Raw genomic sequence first — 16,615 nt, 5'->3', positions numbered from 1 at the left:
TACTGTTTGCATATTAGGCTTCACAGAGGGCGTGCTGAGGACGTCGGAAATTCAGCAAGTAGATGGTAAGCTGTTTTAAACAACTTTGGTGAAGAAATGTGGATGTAAACTTCAGGTGTGCTCGACTTTCAAGCAGCGTGTGTGTGGACACGTCTGTAAACAGTGTGGGGCTAAACGCATCATCTGTATTAAAACGTTATGATTGGCCTGAAGCTGTCAGCGCAGTCTGACGTCGTCCATTCTAAATGCCGGTATTCTATATTTTTGTGTTCACAGATAGTGCTTGCCGGTAAATTACTGGTAATCTTACAACCTCTCTTTCTGGTAAATTGGCAGCACTGATTTACCGGAAAGGTTCTGTTCACACATGACCTGTTAACTGCAATTTACCAGTAAATTACCAGTAAAGACTGTATGTGTGAAAGGTACTAATGTGTACCTTTGAGGTACCACCAATATGCAACATTCAGGTACAAAAGTGTAATTTTATCTTAATTTTACCATCCCAATGACAACTTCTGTACCTTCTTAAACCTTTTTTCTGAGAATGTATGTCAATGTATACATACACCAGGGTCATTAAGTATTTGACACATCAGCATTTTTATCAGAAACGGGATTTCTAAGTGGGCTATCGACACAAAATTTCCACCAGATGTAGCCATCAAGCCAAATATTGAATTCATACAAAGAAAGCAGAACATTTAAGTATACAAGTTGAGTCATAATAAATAAAGTGAAATGACACAGGGAATAAGTATTGGACACACTTTATTTAATACTTTGTAGAAAAGCCTTTGTTGGTGATTACAGCTTCTAGACACCTCTGGTATAGAGAGACCAGTCGTCTGCATTGCTCAGGAGTGAGTCTGGCCTATTCCTCCACACAAATGGTCTTTAAATCTTGAAGGTTCCTTGGGCCTCTTTTATGAACTTTAATCTTCAGTTCTCTCCATAGGTTTCCTATGGGATTTAGGTCAGGTGATTGACTGACCACTTCATTGTTTCCTTGACCTTGTGTTAGGGATCATTGTCTTGCTGAAATGTCCACCCTCTTTTCATTTTCAACTTTCTGGTAGATGGCGGCAGATTTTCATCCAGAATGTCCCGGTTCATTTCTCAATTCATCCTCCTCCATTCAATAATATGAAGTCTGCCAGTACCCCTTGCTGAAAAGCAGCCCCAAACCATGATGCTTCCACCCCCAAACTTAACTGTTGGTATGGTGTTCTTGGGGTGGTGGGCAGTGCCATTTCTTCTCCAAACATGGTTTGTAGAATGACTGCCAAAAAGTTCAATTTTGCTTTCATCTGACCATACGATAGTCTCCCAATAATCCACAGGCTTCTCCAAATGCTCTTTCGCAAACTTTAACCGGGCCTCAACATGCTTTTTGTTCAGCAATGGAGTCTTGCGTGGTGAGCGTGCATGCCGGTTCAGTGCATTACTTGTAGTTTTTTTGAAACAACAGTACCTGCTGATGCAAGGTCTTCCTGAAGTTCTGCCCGAGTGGTTCTTGGCTCTTGGAGAACTCTCCTGATTATTCTTTGGACTCCTCGGACAGGAATCTTATGTGGAGCACCTGATCGTGGCTGGTTTATGGTGAAGTGATGCTCTTTCCATTTCTGGTTAATGGCCCCCACGGTGCTCACAGGAACATTTAGCATTCTGGAAATGCGCCAATAACCATTCCCCATTCAATGACAAGATTACGAAGATCTTGAGAGAGTTTTTTGCTTTTACCCATCATGAAGTCTTTCCTGTGTGCCTCCTGGGTAATGAGAAGCCTTTATAGGCCATCCGAAGCAGCTGATATCAATTAGTACTGATAGGGGGCAGGGTTTCTCTCTCAATACTGACAGTTTTCAGGTGATCTCCTGGCTTTCTATGCCATTTTGCACCTTGTTCTCTTCATGTGTTCAATACTTATTCCGTGTGTCATTTCACTCTATTTATTATGACTCAACTTGTATACTTAAATGTTCTGCTTTCTTTGTATGAATTCAATATTTGGCTTGATGGCTACATCTGGTGAAAATTTTGTGCCAATAGCCCACTTAGAAATCCCCTTACTGATAAAAATGTTGAAGTGTCAAATACTTATTTTCCCCGCTGTATTAGGAGAAATGTTGTGGGCATCTGAGGTATAAAATATAGAGCAAAGGTTGACTGTGTCTTAAATTTACAGAAATCAGGGAGTGTACCAGGAAGTGTGCATTATGTAAATTGATTGATTTTGTATGTAAATTTAAATTGATTGGTCTTGTATCACCTGCATTGGTTATTCTGTGTATTACAGCCTGGGTAGTCTGTGGAAAAAAATTCCTCTTCTGAGGTCAATAAAGAATAAATCTGAATCAGAATGAGTGTAAAGGGTTGATCCCCCTCTCTGAAATGTGTCAGAGGTTAAGTGCTAATGAAAAACTGAGATACGGTGCTAAGCACATTCAACAGGACTGACCCCTCACAGTTAGCAACCCACTTCTAGATGGGGGCTCCACATATAACATCTGTTTATTAGCAAATAAATCTAATAAAAATTACAGACTAACTATAAATTACTTATAAAAAATGTGCTTATTAAAAAATTAGGTTCCTGTTCTCTTTACCAACAAGATGTTAGACCTAAGAGACTCAAACTGTGGCATCACCCACAAACGACAGCTCTGAGCAAGTATACCTGTTTTCCCCTCGCTGTAATACGCTCTTTTATTTCATCTCTCCTGTAGCTGTTTATTTGGGGCAGGAGTCTCTCCTGGTGGTAGGCTGAGCCGGAGCGTTGCCTGCAGGGATGAGAGAGAGCTGTGGATCATGTCAGATGGGACCCCTCATCCACACACCTAGAGAAAAGCTGCGCACCTCTCAAACCTAGGTATTTTGTCTGAAACTGATGTCTACACATGTTAACGACGTTTCAGAGAGAAGAAAGGCTGGAAGAAAGAAGGGAGGGTGAAGGAATTCGCAAAGGGAGTGAAAAGGTGGATATTCTCATTTGAACGTTACAGTGTCTGTTGTTTGCTACACATCGCAGCTCAGCCTTTAGCCCAGGAGGCCTTAGATTTAGAAAAAAGACAGAAATCATAAACAAACATACACACACTAACAAACCTAGCTGGCAACACAGATGAAAGATGGAGAGAGGGGGGAAAGGGGACTTTGAGGATGAGTGGAGGTGGAATATCGATTAGCCATTGACAAACACAATAGAAATTTTATATGTGATGTGAGAGGTGCATCCATAATTTATTAGATATGTGGGGGGGGGGGTGCGAAAGGAAGTATTGATCAGAGTTAAGAAGTCTAGAGGAACACTGGGGACACCAGAAGAGCCAGCATGAGAAAGCCATTAAGGATGGCAGTGTTACGAGACACTGTGTGTGTATATGTGTGTGCGTGTGAAGGGGGGGCGGCAAAAAAGTGCAGGAAATACAAACAGAGAGGGCTGAAAAGAAGCCAAGAGACAGTGAGGCACAGGACAGGAGACCGCTGTCATCCTAACCCAGCCCCCACCCTCTTTCCTCTGCTGCCTTGCCAGATCAATACTACCATGTCAAAACATAAAATGCATGCTTTTGCTCTTAAGTAAAAGGTGTCTAAGATTTTTAAAAGCATTGATTCGGGACGGGTCAATGAAAATCAGGGCAGATTTTCCTGTGCAAAGAGGGGTAATAACACTCAGCTGATAATAGCACAACAGAAAGGACTCGGACATGTCAGGCAAGGGAGAGCACTGCCCAGATTGCCCAAAAGGACAGCTCAATGAAGGGTCAAGGATTTATCCTACACTCCCTTTACTGAATGAAAAAAGAGCTGTATCAAGACGAAAAAGAAAGAAAGAGGAAGACAAGAATTAAGAATGGGGGCGTTGGGGTGGGAACTTTACACAGGTGTCACAAAGAAAGAGAGAAAGACCATTTTACACATTAAAGTAAAGGGCTGTCTAGACACCAGCTCTCACAAGCCCTCTCTAGAGACTCTGTAAATGAATTAAATCTCTCCTTTTCTCTGGAAGGAATGTACACAGAGATGTAGAAAAAAGAATTCCCTTTCTGAGTGGTTAAAAACGTTTGGTTGGGGATGAAACAGAAGGGGGAGCTAAATTCAACTTATTTATATGTGTTGCACTTTAGCCAGTCCAGAAATAATAGTTTGATGATGATGATGATGATTTCCTACATGCTTTAGTCAATCAGTAACATCTCTATTAAGAGCCATGACTTCAGGTTCTTGCTCGAATATCACCATCTGCTGTCATTGCAGCCCTCCTGCCCATAATACAAGTCCTCCACTACTGCTGTTAAAATAACTGACTCTGCAAACGTAACACAGAGACTGTGCATTTTGTCTGTACTAAATCGAGCAGTGATTCACTAGCAAGGGTATGTGAACCCCAAAGAGGATTTAATAAGGTCTTGGGGGTATTTGAAAATATTTGGATTTTCCCAGCATTATTAGATTAAGATAATATCTGTCTAAAATTGAATTATTTACAGTAAAAAAAATTCTTTTTGCTTTTTGTTTTATCATGTTAGATAAAAAATAAAACAACCAGAAAATATCTGTTTAATGATATGCAGTCCTGTCTTTTTCAAACTCAGTCCTCTGACAAAATCAGAGAAAATAAACTTATAATAAAATTAGCCATTAGCCAAAAATGTCATTTTTAGGTAAAACTTTTCCAACAAACAAGTATAAATTTGCTTTAAGAGGGAATTGGGTAGCAGAACATTTTAATCATATACTTCACTAGCGTGTCTTGCAAATATTTTACCCTAGTCACAAACCAGCACAATTTGCTCTGTCTAACCAAATCCGAGCCCTTCAGCACTCTGAAATCGTAAGAAGCGAAGACAAAAACACAATTATGTCTCTTAAAGAGAGACAAATCTTACATTTGCCACATGAAGCACCCTGCCAATGTAGACGCATCTGAGTTTTATTCTCCGGCTGCTTAGCAGCGCACCCACAAGTGTGCATTTACAGATGATGGGAACAGAGAAGTGATTAGCCAAAGCTGGGGTGCATGTAGAGGAGCTCCCGGACTGCTTGCCACACCAGGATAATGAATGACATTTGTGAGTTACAATAAAATAAACAGTGGTTGTGAGTACTCGGTTTCTACGTTTCTATTTCCAAAGTGAACTTGTGAACTTGGATGCAAACAGAACAGCTATGCCACAAGAGAGGAAAGACTTTTTCTTTGGATGTGACTTTTCTTAGAGTTCAAAAGTGCTTTGCCAACAGATTAGGGTCGTTATACTGATGTTTAAAGGGATTTTTATTTGTATCGTATTTAGTCTTTAAATTGTATAGTATAGAGGCGGTAGAGTAAACAGAAGCAATGCATACAGCAGATAGAGCAGACACAGGTTCATGACTGAGAGCATCCAAACTGTGCTACTTAATCTGGGGAATAGGAGATGATGAGTGATGACAGCGGGTGATGCCAGTGGATGATATTCGAGGAGAACCTACAGTAACAGAGAGGTCATGGGTCATATGCTAAACAAAAGATGTTGCTGAACTTAAAAAGTGACAGAAAAAAATGTTTCCCTAAAGCACCAAATAAGCATATAATGAGAGGTATTTGACCTCCTATGTAAAACTCAAGTCAGTTTAAAAAACACAAAAGTATGCTGATGGAATTATAGCTATTTGTTTGTTTGTGGGTAACCTTGGTCATCAACAAAGGGTTTTCATGGGTTGTTGTTCTGGTCCTGGACATAGGCCAGACACCTGCATGACCTCCTTTATGGTGCTTTTCCATTGCATAGTACCCCACGGTTTGGTTTGGTTTAGTTTGGGTCGGGTCAGCTTACTTTCGGGAGCTTTTCCATTGAGTGCAGTATGTAGTACCCAATCCTTTTTCGTACTACCTCGGTTGGGGATCCGAGCTGATACCAAACGTGATGTGAAAACACCGTAGATCACTGATTGGTCTGAGAGAATCGTCACTACCAGCCATATCGCTATAATGTACAAGATTAGCTTTACCCTTAGTGCTAGCTTGCGCTGTCTCCAGCAAACATGTTGTCTTCTGTGCTCTGCTAAGTTCCCAAACTCCCTTTTAGCGATGAAAAACATCCACAGGTTGAGAACCAGGAACACCATACCACTTTTTTCCAGATTGCAGTTTGTAGTGGCTCATTTGCAACGCACGTGCGCATTATATGTGTATGCAACTTAAATGAGGCTCAAGCAGAGCACGTCGACTGACGGCGCCACCGGTGTTTGTACATAAACTGTCATGTGGTACAGAGGTAGTGATAAACACGATGTGCAAACATCTTTGTGGTGGTCAATTTTGATTTTGTGATGGACTGAGAAATAAATGAATGTATGGGGATGTTTAGCATTCCAACAACGCTTTCACTTGTATGATATAGCAGCAGGCAGCGCAAATATAACGACACGCCTATAATCCTTCCCATTGCGAAGTGTTACTAAACTCAATGGAAAAGCTAACCAAGCCAAAGTGAGGTGAGCTGAACTGACCTGACCCAAACCAAACCGGAAAAACGCCATTAGAGAAAGGTATGGCACCCACAACAATTTGTTCCAGGCCTTAAGAATACAACCTAGGAAACAGCATTAGAGTATTTTACATAAGTGTGTGGGTATGTTTATGTGATCAAATAACTAATACGTGTTAAGGATTTACAGTCGCCATCTCTGTCTTATAAATAACTTAATCAAAACATTTGTAAAGAACATCCAACTTGTTATACCAGGCTTAACAGCAGCTTAAAAACTGGATCCTTCAATACATCTAATAATATCTGTTGTCTCAGCCGGTGTTAAGGATAATTGGCGTAAATAGATAAAAGGGCCTGGCTGACTGCTAACAGCCTCATAACTGCAGATGTTACTGTGCTGATTCAATCACAGTTCTAACAGATGTTTTTTGCTGCCCCCTTTCATTACATCTCAGCATGTGCGGTGCAAAAATCAAAGATTATTTGAGGAATTAGGATATGAAAAGCACGTTAGCTCAATTAAGGAAATTAAATAGTTTACATTAGACGTGGCTTGCTCCAGCAGCGGTGCGCATTAGGGCGACGAGAGTAGCAAGTAATAGAATCAAGTGAATCGCTCTCTAATTGAAATGCACTTAAAAAGGATCATGCTGACAAATGCGATTGTATCGAGGCGACGACTAGCGCACACACACACACTTAAGCGTAAATACACGTAGACACACCTCCCATCCCCCTCGTTAAATCCAATCAAATTGAAATAGCGAGGGTCCTGACAGCAGAGCAGATAGAATCTGCAGGCAATGACACATTTACTGAAACAGGTAATCAATTTAGGGGCAGCTCATCACCACCCTCAGCGGCCCCTTTAAAAAACATTTAAACATCGGGAGAAATTAAAGGGGGACCGATAAGCAGGCGTCACGGCCTTATCATTGACTTTAATACCACTGAAGAAAAATCACTTTCTGTGAGGAATGGAACAACAGAGGAAATAAACACAGGTACTACAAACACATGCAAAATATTTTATTCTGAATTTCCAAGAGGTAAACATGCACACAATAAGCAGATGATGCCATGTGATGATGCCATCAAAGTGTTGTTAAGTTATATTTCTAAGCTCTATTCTACTGATTAAAGGTGGCAAGATTGAATAATGATGCAATAAAGCAAAAAGTTTGCCTGCACGATATTTCCCAGAATTATCTCATGCTTCCCCCTCAGTTTTTTCCAATATATGAAAAGATCTGTGAAACTGACAAGTGTGTTGATAATGCAACTTCTCGTCCCTGTTGGGCGCTCATCTCCTGATCCTCTCCACTGTCTCAGTCCAGACCTGTAACACAGAGGATAACAGCCAATACAACTCCAAAGAGACTTAAATATCTCAATCTGCTGGATTACATGTGATGGATCGCGAGGTTGGGAGAGACTCTGAGCTGCTAGATGTGGAGTTTCGGAGTAAAGCAAAGGATCAACATTCACAACTGAGCAAAGGTCGGTGCTTTAGCTACATTTATCATGAACCCTGTATTACTGTGCTTTCCTTTCAAACGCACACACACATGTTGGCATATGTGGTTTACAGGGACAATTCCATAGACACAATGCATTTTATACTGAACAAACTGTAGATTCTATTCTCCTAACTTACCCCAGTCCCTAACCCAACCGTCACAAAAACCTGTTGGGAGTCTTTAATCAATGAAAAAGTACAATGTAGTATATTTTTAAGCCATTCTGTTTGAACCATGTTTATAGCATAATAAACATGTTATTATTATATACTATTCATGTCCCCATAAACCACATATACCAACCCTCACACACACACACACACACACACACACACATATATATGAAAGGAATAATTGACAATGGGCCATTGAATTATTCGATAAAATTGCACACCAAGCCTCTAGGGATGCAATTTCATATATACTATTTTATGAACGACTACATAGGCCTACTACAGAAGTTCATTTGTTATGAACATTTCATTTAATATTGTGTGTGTGTGTACCTAGTAATCATCACGTTGTGAGGACTAAATGTCCCCACAAAGATTAGGAAAAACAGTAAAATTTTGACCTTGTGGGGACATTTTGAGGTCCCTATGAGAAAACAAGCTTATAAATCTACACAGTCTCACCCCATGGCGTCAATATTTGACGACACTTGACCATGCGTCAATATGTTGACGCGGAGGGTATACCTTTCGCGTCATTTTTTGACGAACTGGGGACTTCAATACTATTACGTCCGTTGCATTCTCTTTCCTATTTTCTTACCATTTTCGCATCGGTTTAGGGTTAGATTACGCAAAATTAAACAGTGTACGCGAAATTAAACAGTTGTCACCTGGCGCGAAATTAAACAGTTGTCACCTGGCGTTGGGGTTAGAGTTAGGTTTGGGTAGGGATGTCATTATGTAAATCTAACCCTAAACCGACGCGAAAATGACGCCATGGGGCGAGACTGGGTTGTATAAATCAAACAGAATGATGTTTCTTAAAAAAATCTGATGTAGGAGAACTTTTTTTGTGAGGGTTTGGGTTAGAGAATAAAATCAGAATCTCACGGAAAGTTGTGTTATAGTCATAAAAAATTTGATAAATATATTTGAAATTCATGGCACGAAATTTTTCATGTCTTGAGCACAAATGTCTTTGTCGTGTCACTCATTTTATGTATTGTTTTCTCTTTGTTTTCTCTTATTTTCTTACCATTGTCGCTTGGGGTTGGGGTTAGAATCACTTTCTGTTACATTTTTAGACATCTTAACCCAAACCCCAAATCTAACCCCAAACCCAAATCTAACCCCAACCTCAAGCGACAATGATTTAAAAATTAAAAAAAAATTAGAAAACACTACATTTCCGTGAGATCATGTTGTATAGGATATACAATTTGTACAGTATGAAAACCATTACATATATGGATACTAATCTGTGTGTGTGTGTGTGTACCTGGTAATGGCACATTTTGAGGTCCCCATGAGGAAACAAGCTTATTAATCAAACAGAATGATGTTTCTTGAAAATCTGAAGTAACAGAAAGTTTTCTGTGATGGTTGGGGTTTGGGTTTGGGTTAAGGGAAGGGAATAGGATACAGTTTGTACAGTATAAAATGCATTACGTCTATGGAATGTCATCAAAAAACATGGAAACCAGAATGTGTGTGTGTGTGTGTGTGTGTGTGAGCTTGAGAGAGAGAGAGAGAGAGAGAGAGAGAGAGAGAGAGAGAGAGAGAGAGAGAGAGAGAGAGAAAGAGAGAGAGAGAGAGAGAGATTACATTAAAGATCTTGAGCACATCAAAAAGATCTGTCTCTCAGAACCCTTGACTCTAATATTGCATTGTTTTATAAAGTGCACAAGAGTGAAGTTGCACACAAGATAGCTAGTGCCTACAAACTGCTTGGGAATACTTGACTCAAAGTGCAGAAAGTTCCTCCATTATGCATTAAATATGTTAAGATATTTAAGCGCTTTGTAGGAGTTAGCGTTCAGCGTCCTGTGGTGTCATTCTCTGGGTACGATGGCAGGGGTTTAGTAATGTCTGCATTAGACACTTGTCTTCTTAAAGCAACAGGGATGGGAGGACATGCTAGCTCTGTGTTTAAGTGCTTCTGTATTTGACAGAGAGAGAGAGAGAGAGAGAGAGAGAGAGAGAGAGAAAGAGAGAGAGAGACTGTGTATGTGTCAACTCTACATGTGCCATCCGCTCAGTGAGGAGTATTCCGAGCGTAATCCACAGATCAGAGCTGGTGCAGCAAGAGATTTGTGGGATATGTATACACACAACCTGTGGTTACCTTGTTCCTCAATGAAAAAACAGAAAGCAAAGCCATGAAAATTATGGATGAAAATATAAAAAAGTTGTAATAGGTCTATAATAGAAAAAGATTCAGAGGTTTAGAGTGAGAGTTTAAACAAATGTACTTAAACGGCTATGAATAAAACTAAAGACGACAAGCAGAACCATCTTTTCTTTTTATGATTTTCAATTCAATTATCATAAATACCAGTTAAGCCAATCATGATACATTCATAAACCATTTTTGTTTGTGTTAAGACTATTCAGCTTAAAATTCCAGCTAAGATGAGCATGAATTTCCATAATGCTGGCTTGCTTCTGGCCTAGCTGGGAAAACAGTGTAGCCAAGATGTTGCCAGAGACTTATCTAGTGTGGCTGGTCGACAAGCGCATAGTCTTTGTGGTTGACCAAGAAGTCTTATTTACAGTAAGCTACGTAAAAAGCATGGTGCTCACCTACCACACCAAAACACAACATATATCTTCAATACGGTATTCAGTATAAATGTTTTTAAGAGGGTAACACATACTGTTTATCCATATGGTCTTTCCTTATAATATTTAGGCCTACATCTATGATTATCCTATGAAGATTATAAATGTGTCACAGTTCATTCATAATGACAGATACGTTATATTAATCAAATGTTGTTAAATTTGCAGAATGCAAGGGAAGGAGACAGGAAGTATATAGCACAGAAGAGCACCAGGCAGTACTGTAATTTTAAAACCCAAATCTTAAAATTCTCTACTAGGCTATGAACAGTGGAGAGACCTGAACTGTATCCAGGCCTAGGGTTTTCAATAATGTATTCAATATATTCTTCTGTATCACTGACTGATCTTTTTTGTGCCAGGCTATGCCTCTTAGTAAATCCATCCAAAACAAGTCATTACACACATTTACTAATGTAAAACATGCAATTTAAACATCCCTTTCAAGCCATCTTACACAAAGCTTCTCCTCTCCTAAAGACACACTCGGAAATATTGACCATGCACAACTTAAAACCTCAATTAAAGACATCAATATTGCATCTGCCCTGTTCTCCTGAGCCTCCCCCCACCCATCCACACCCCAGTAGCACACAGTGCCTGATATATTTAATTGCTGGCCAAAAGCAGTGAGACAGACAGCTCTCTGTTTGCTCAATAATGGATGGCCTCTTCGCTAACTAAATATGGAAGTTGTCACCTTTGCACTCAGTGCCTGAGTCTTGCCCACGGTAAAATTGAAGGAACCTGCTCAGCACATACTCTCACTTGTAGGCTATGGAAGAAAGAAGAGTATTAATTGAAAAGCTCATAAGTGTAGGAGCTTTCTCGTTTTATTAACACTTTGCCACAAGCAAGAATCAAATGTTGTCCGAAAATGGCCACAGAATTAAACTCCCTCCAAAGCAGAAGGTTCAAGAAAGGTTATCATGGCCTTACACGTTTATTACATATATCACATACTTATGCCAAAGAGGACTGTCATATCATCTAAGCCTTCTAAGGTTTTTAATCATGACACTGGTTGAATCCACATCTGGTTGAATTTAATGGATAAAAGACTCCAAAGAAACCCATTTTCCCTTTTGTATATTTTTGCCAAGTTTAGACACAAGTATTAGTCACACACACAGATATGCTCAAATAAGAGAATGATTTCATGCAAATGTCAACCTCACTATAAAAAATTTTGCCAAATGTTTTAAACCATATATTGATCAGTCCCTCCAGAAAAACGTGATTATGCGATCGCACGATTTAATGCATAATCAGCCAAAGTCCGCATATTTAGGCCGCATTTTTTCAAATAGGCAGCACTTTCGCCGCATAATTTGCAGATTTCCATGCGCAAAACATGCAGGGCTTGCATGATTTCATCATCTCTGCATTTTCGTAGCAAAAACTCATAAATATCTTAGCAGAAAGTTGAAAAATGTTGCATTAACTTCACACAAGCGCAGCCATGTCCCCTGTTGCCATGGGAGCGTTATGAAGTGACGTAATTATGCAATGTGAACATCATTGAAAAGCTGACAGTTTTTGCAAGTTTCCACAGTTTTTGCAAGTTCCCGCAATTTTTGCAAGTTCCCGCAATTTCATTGCAACAAGTCACATCCATAACAAAAGACTCACATCCATAACTTTGTTTCTTCCTCATAAATGTACACACATAAATTAAAATAAATATAATTTGTTCTTTTAAGAGTTATCCCGTCTCCATTTGTTGGGTATTACTGCTTCAGGTGTGTGGATTTTTATGTGTTTTTGTTACATCTATTACACATGTACACTGTAAAAAAATTCTGTAGAAATTACAGTATTGCTGGGTATTACTGGCAACTAGCTGCCAGTAACTTACTGTAGATTTTACATTTATGTTATTTACTTGCAACAGTTTGTTCAAAGTTAAATGAACATGAAACATTTTCAATCTTTATCTTCTACAGTAAGTTACTGGCAACCAGCTGCATAATTACAAATTTTTTACAGTGTATATTTTCTTTATCTATAATAGAAAACATGAGTATAGACGGTCTCAGCAGTAACAACATAAACAAGCGGCTTTTGTGGTCAACATGTAACTTCCGGTAAACTCCGGTAAGAATAAATAACAACATTAAGGAGCGGTTTCCCAGACAGGGATTAGACTAGTCCTAGACTTAAACACTTTTAAGAGCTGTCCAAACTGAAAACAACTTGCACTTACATATCTTAAAATACATCATTGCCCTTTGTTTTACCTCAAAATGCACACAGGTAATGTTTTTAGTAAGGCATGTTTGTTAAAGCTAGTTATATTTCCTAATTAAACTAAGGCCTAGTCCTGGATTAAGCTAATCCTGGTCCGGGAAACCGCCCCTAAGTACATTAAACATAGTTTATTTATATAACAAGCAAAGTGAACAACACGTAGATTACATAGGAAACCATCACATTTGTTATTTTCAACGAGGTATTTGATCAAGAGTTCAGTTTAGCAACTAGTCAGACCATTAAAAAACTGAAACCGGAAGTTCGGACCAGACGTACTCGCTATCGATATTTTTGATGTCTGGACTCTGTCATCAGGGATTTAGGAAAATATAATGATTCAATATAACTACATTCTCTAAGAAATTATGTTTAATTATTTGACGGAAAATGTCACATCCATAATGCTAGAATTGTGCTACTTTCTATGATATTGTAAAACATTTTTTTACAATTTAATTTGTTTGCATTAGGCTATAGCTTTCACTCCTCCACCTCTCGCTGATCAACCATAGCTGCTTAACATAAAAAGACATATCAGCTGGCCCATTTTATTTTCCATTTAATTTAATCCAGCTCCACTCACTTTCTTTTTCATAACTATATTTTATACCGACTCAATTTCATTACATTCCAAGATCCAGGCCAGAAAATGTATTTCTTCAGCACCATTCATTAAAGGGATAGTTCACCCAAAAAATAATTCTGTCATAGTTTTTTCACTCTCGTGTTCACTCTAAAAAAAAAAATCAGTAGAAATTACAGTGTTACTTGTACCTGGTTGCCAGTAACTTACTGTAGATTTAAATTTATGTTATTAACTGGCAAGAGTTTGTTCAAAGTTAAATAAATATTAAATATTAACAAGCCCTTGTCTTTACAGAATAAAACTATACAATAACAGCCTCATGCAAAGCATTCTGGGAACCAGAAAACATCATCAACCTTTTTCCGTTTTTTGCTTCACATTTTGTTTCACAGAATGCTTTGCTTGATGCTGTTATTTTAGTTTTACTCTGTAAAGACAAAAACTTGTTAATGTTTAATGTTCATTTAACTTTGAACAAAATGTTGCCAGTAAATAACATTAAATCTACAGTAAGTTACTGGCAACCAGCTGCAAGTAACACTGTCATTTCTACGGATTTTTTTTGTTCCAAACCTGTATACATTTCTTTGTTCTGATAGACACGAAGGAAGATATTTTGAGGAATATTTGTACCCAAACCAGTCATCATGCATCCCATTCACTTCTATAGTAGGAAAAGAACACTATGGAAGTGAATGGGGTGAACTATCCTTTTAATGTGAACAATAAACCTCCTCTAGGGTAGTGTCAGAGACAGATTTTGAGTATGTATCAGTTTTCTCACTTTAGTGGAAAATGCATGTTGGAAAATAATAAACCACAAAAGTTACATCAGATCTTTTTCTCTTTCACAGAAAAACCTGTTCTTCTTCAGGTTGTGATCATCCAGAAGTTCTTTCAGAGTTTTGACATGTGCCAACAGGCCTCCTCCAACAAAATCATCTACCTCTTCCCTGGAGCTTCATGGAGGTACGTTTCTTGTATGTAGATTTGAACTTCATAAAGCAGCTGCCAAATTCAGTTTAGGGCTGCCAGTACTTTCTGGTACAACTTGATATTTAGATGCATTTGCTTTAGAAGGTACGTAAAAGCTGGTTTTGGTTGGGGAGTCCGTAGTTTACACAACAATGTCACAATCATTTTGTCAATTTTCCTAGAAGTTGCTGTGGGCCCCATGGAGGTGTGGACCCCTACAATAAGTACAACATTTCATTTATTAAGTAACGCTCAATAGACATGTAACAACCTCAAAGTGCACAATAGTCTGCCTACAGGCAAAGACATAAACTCTTAGTTTAAATAAAGGTGCTTAAAGGATTCTTTACAGCAATGCCACAGCTTTTAAGGCCATATTCAATGGATAACTACATAGGACAATACCTTCACACTAAAGAAGTTTAGAAAAGCTGAAAGAATATCACACACTTTTGGTAAGGTCTGGTTTGGAATGATTTCACTAACTAGTTCTGTTTATGCATCACTCTTCTATACTCGCCATGGCAGTTGCATTGCTAAAACAAAGCAGTTTGTGTGTTCTCCAGGATGAAGCCAAGACTTGTACCCCAAGGAACTGGCCCTGGATATTCCATTTGTCTGATAGGAGTGTGTCCTACTTAAGATCTGCAATGGGACTCAATTAGTCTGGAAAAGAGAAGGGCTGATAATTAATTTATTAATAATTACAATTGGAGCAGGATGTTGTGATGAGAGAGCTGCTTTGTATGGGGCAGATTGACTATGACAGAGAGGAGAAGAACAAAGAAACTGTTGAAACGAGAAAGAGAGAAGATGGCTTCTTCAAAATCACATAGGAGAGGAGAGGTTGTAGTCACACTTTGACAAACATACTTCAAAGTCCAGGAAAATACTGTTTACACACATGCAGAGGTAAGCAAGAATATGAGGACACTTCATGCACAGTATTTTACAAACACTATGTGTACATTTTCTCTGTATCGTGTGCATATATTTACACAAAGACCAAACTACTGTAAACTATGAACATTATTTTTTTATATTTAGGTCTGTCTCATTCAATTTCTCCCTATACACATACACTCCATGCACTCACTCCATGCACTTTTTACAGCAGCACCATCAGCATGGCATTAAAAATAAATTCATTCAAAGTCAATTTGGGGAATGTTTGGTGATGCAGGGTAAAAATACCGAATCAGGGAATAGCACCCCCCCAATCCCCAAGGCATTCTTTTTCTCTATCTTGTCTCTGTGATTAAAAATATAATGATGAATGCATATTTTTCCAGATGAATAACTTAAAGGAGTTGGCAGCAGATAAAATGAACAGCTGCATTTTGTGTTGACGACATTTTGTGGTGGGCTATATCACTCTCCTGCTCAGTTAAACGCTCCTGTGCTTTTTGGGTGTTTGCAGACAGAAGCCAATGGGCAATTATCATAGAACATGTTTGATCTAAGGTTGTTTCATCATGGTTGCCAAGTGTTAAAATGTCAACCTTTAATCAACATCAGTCATGTTGAGAAATTAGTATTGTTATGACTACACACACACACACACACACACACACACACACACACACACACACAAATAGATGATATAAGTGTTGTATAGGCCAACTCAAAATACTGTTTTCATAGACTATTGGTTGTGTTGCTGTTGTTGTTTTTTTACAGTTGTGGATAATTAGGTAAATCATTGTGACTGGGATGTCTCACAGCTACTCAAAGCTATTTGAGTGGCTGAGCGGTTTAAGGAGCTGGGTTATGGTTCCATTGTCTTTGGGGATGTGAGTCCCACTGCCTCACAGCGGTTTCCATTTCAATAGTGTAGTATTTAAAGCATTATATTTGGGTTTGATTCCCAGGGAAAAAGCATACTGATAAAAGCATAGATAGTTTTTTGCAAGAAGAGAATCTTAGTGAGGGGAGAACCAGGGCAAAAGTAACGCGGGATGAAAGTAACAAAGCGATGTTCTCTGAGCCCTGATTACATTTACATTCCAA

The 16,615-nt window shown here is 38.8% G+C and overlaps 1 long non-coding RNA gene across 1 annotated transcript; it reads left to right on the top strand.

Moving 5' to 3' along the window:
• Positions 1–2,733: 2,733 nt before the first annotated feature.
• On the top strand, positions 2,734–16,166 carry LOC129447000 (uncharacterized). The gene is made up of 3 exons (XR_008645354.2): positions 2,734–2,872; positions 7,809–7,976; positions 14,485–16,166. It is a non-coding gene; the product is annotated as an uncharacterized lncRNA (long non-coding RNA).
• Positions 16,167–16,615: the final 449 nt, after the last annotated feature.

Source organism: Misgurnus anguillicaudatus, chromosome 21, assembly GCF_027580225.2.
Source record: "Misgurnus anguillicaudatus chromosome 21, ASM2758022v2, whole genome shotgun sequence".
NCBI lineage: Eukaryota > Metazoa > Chordata > Actinopteri > Cypriniformes > Cobitidae > Misgurnus > Misgurnus anguillicaudatus.
Note: the sequence above shows the minus strand (reverse complement) of the source record. Positions and strands in the feature narration are given on the sequence as shown.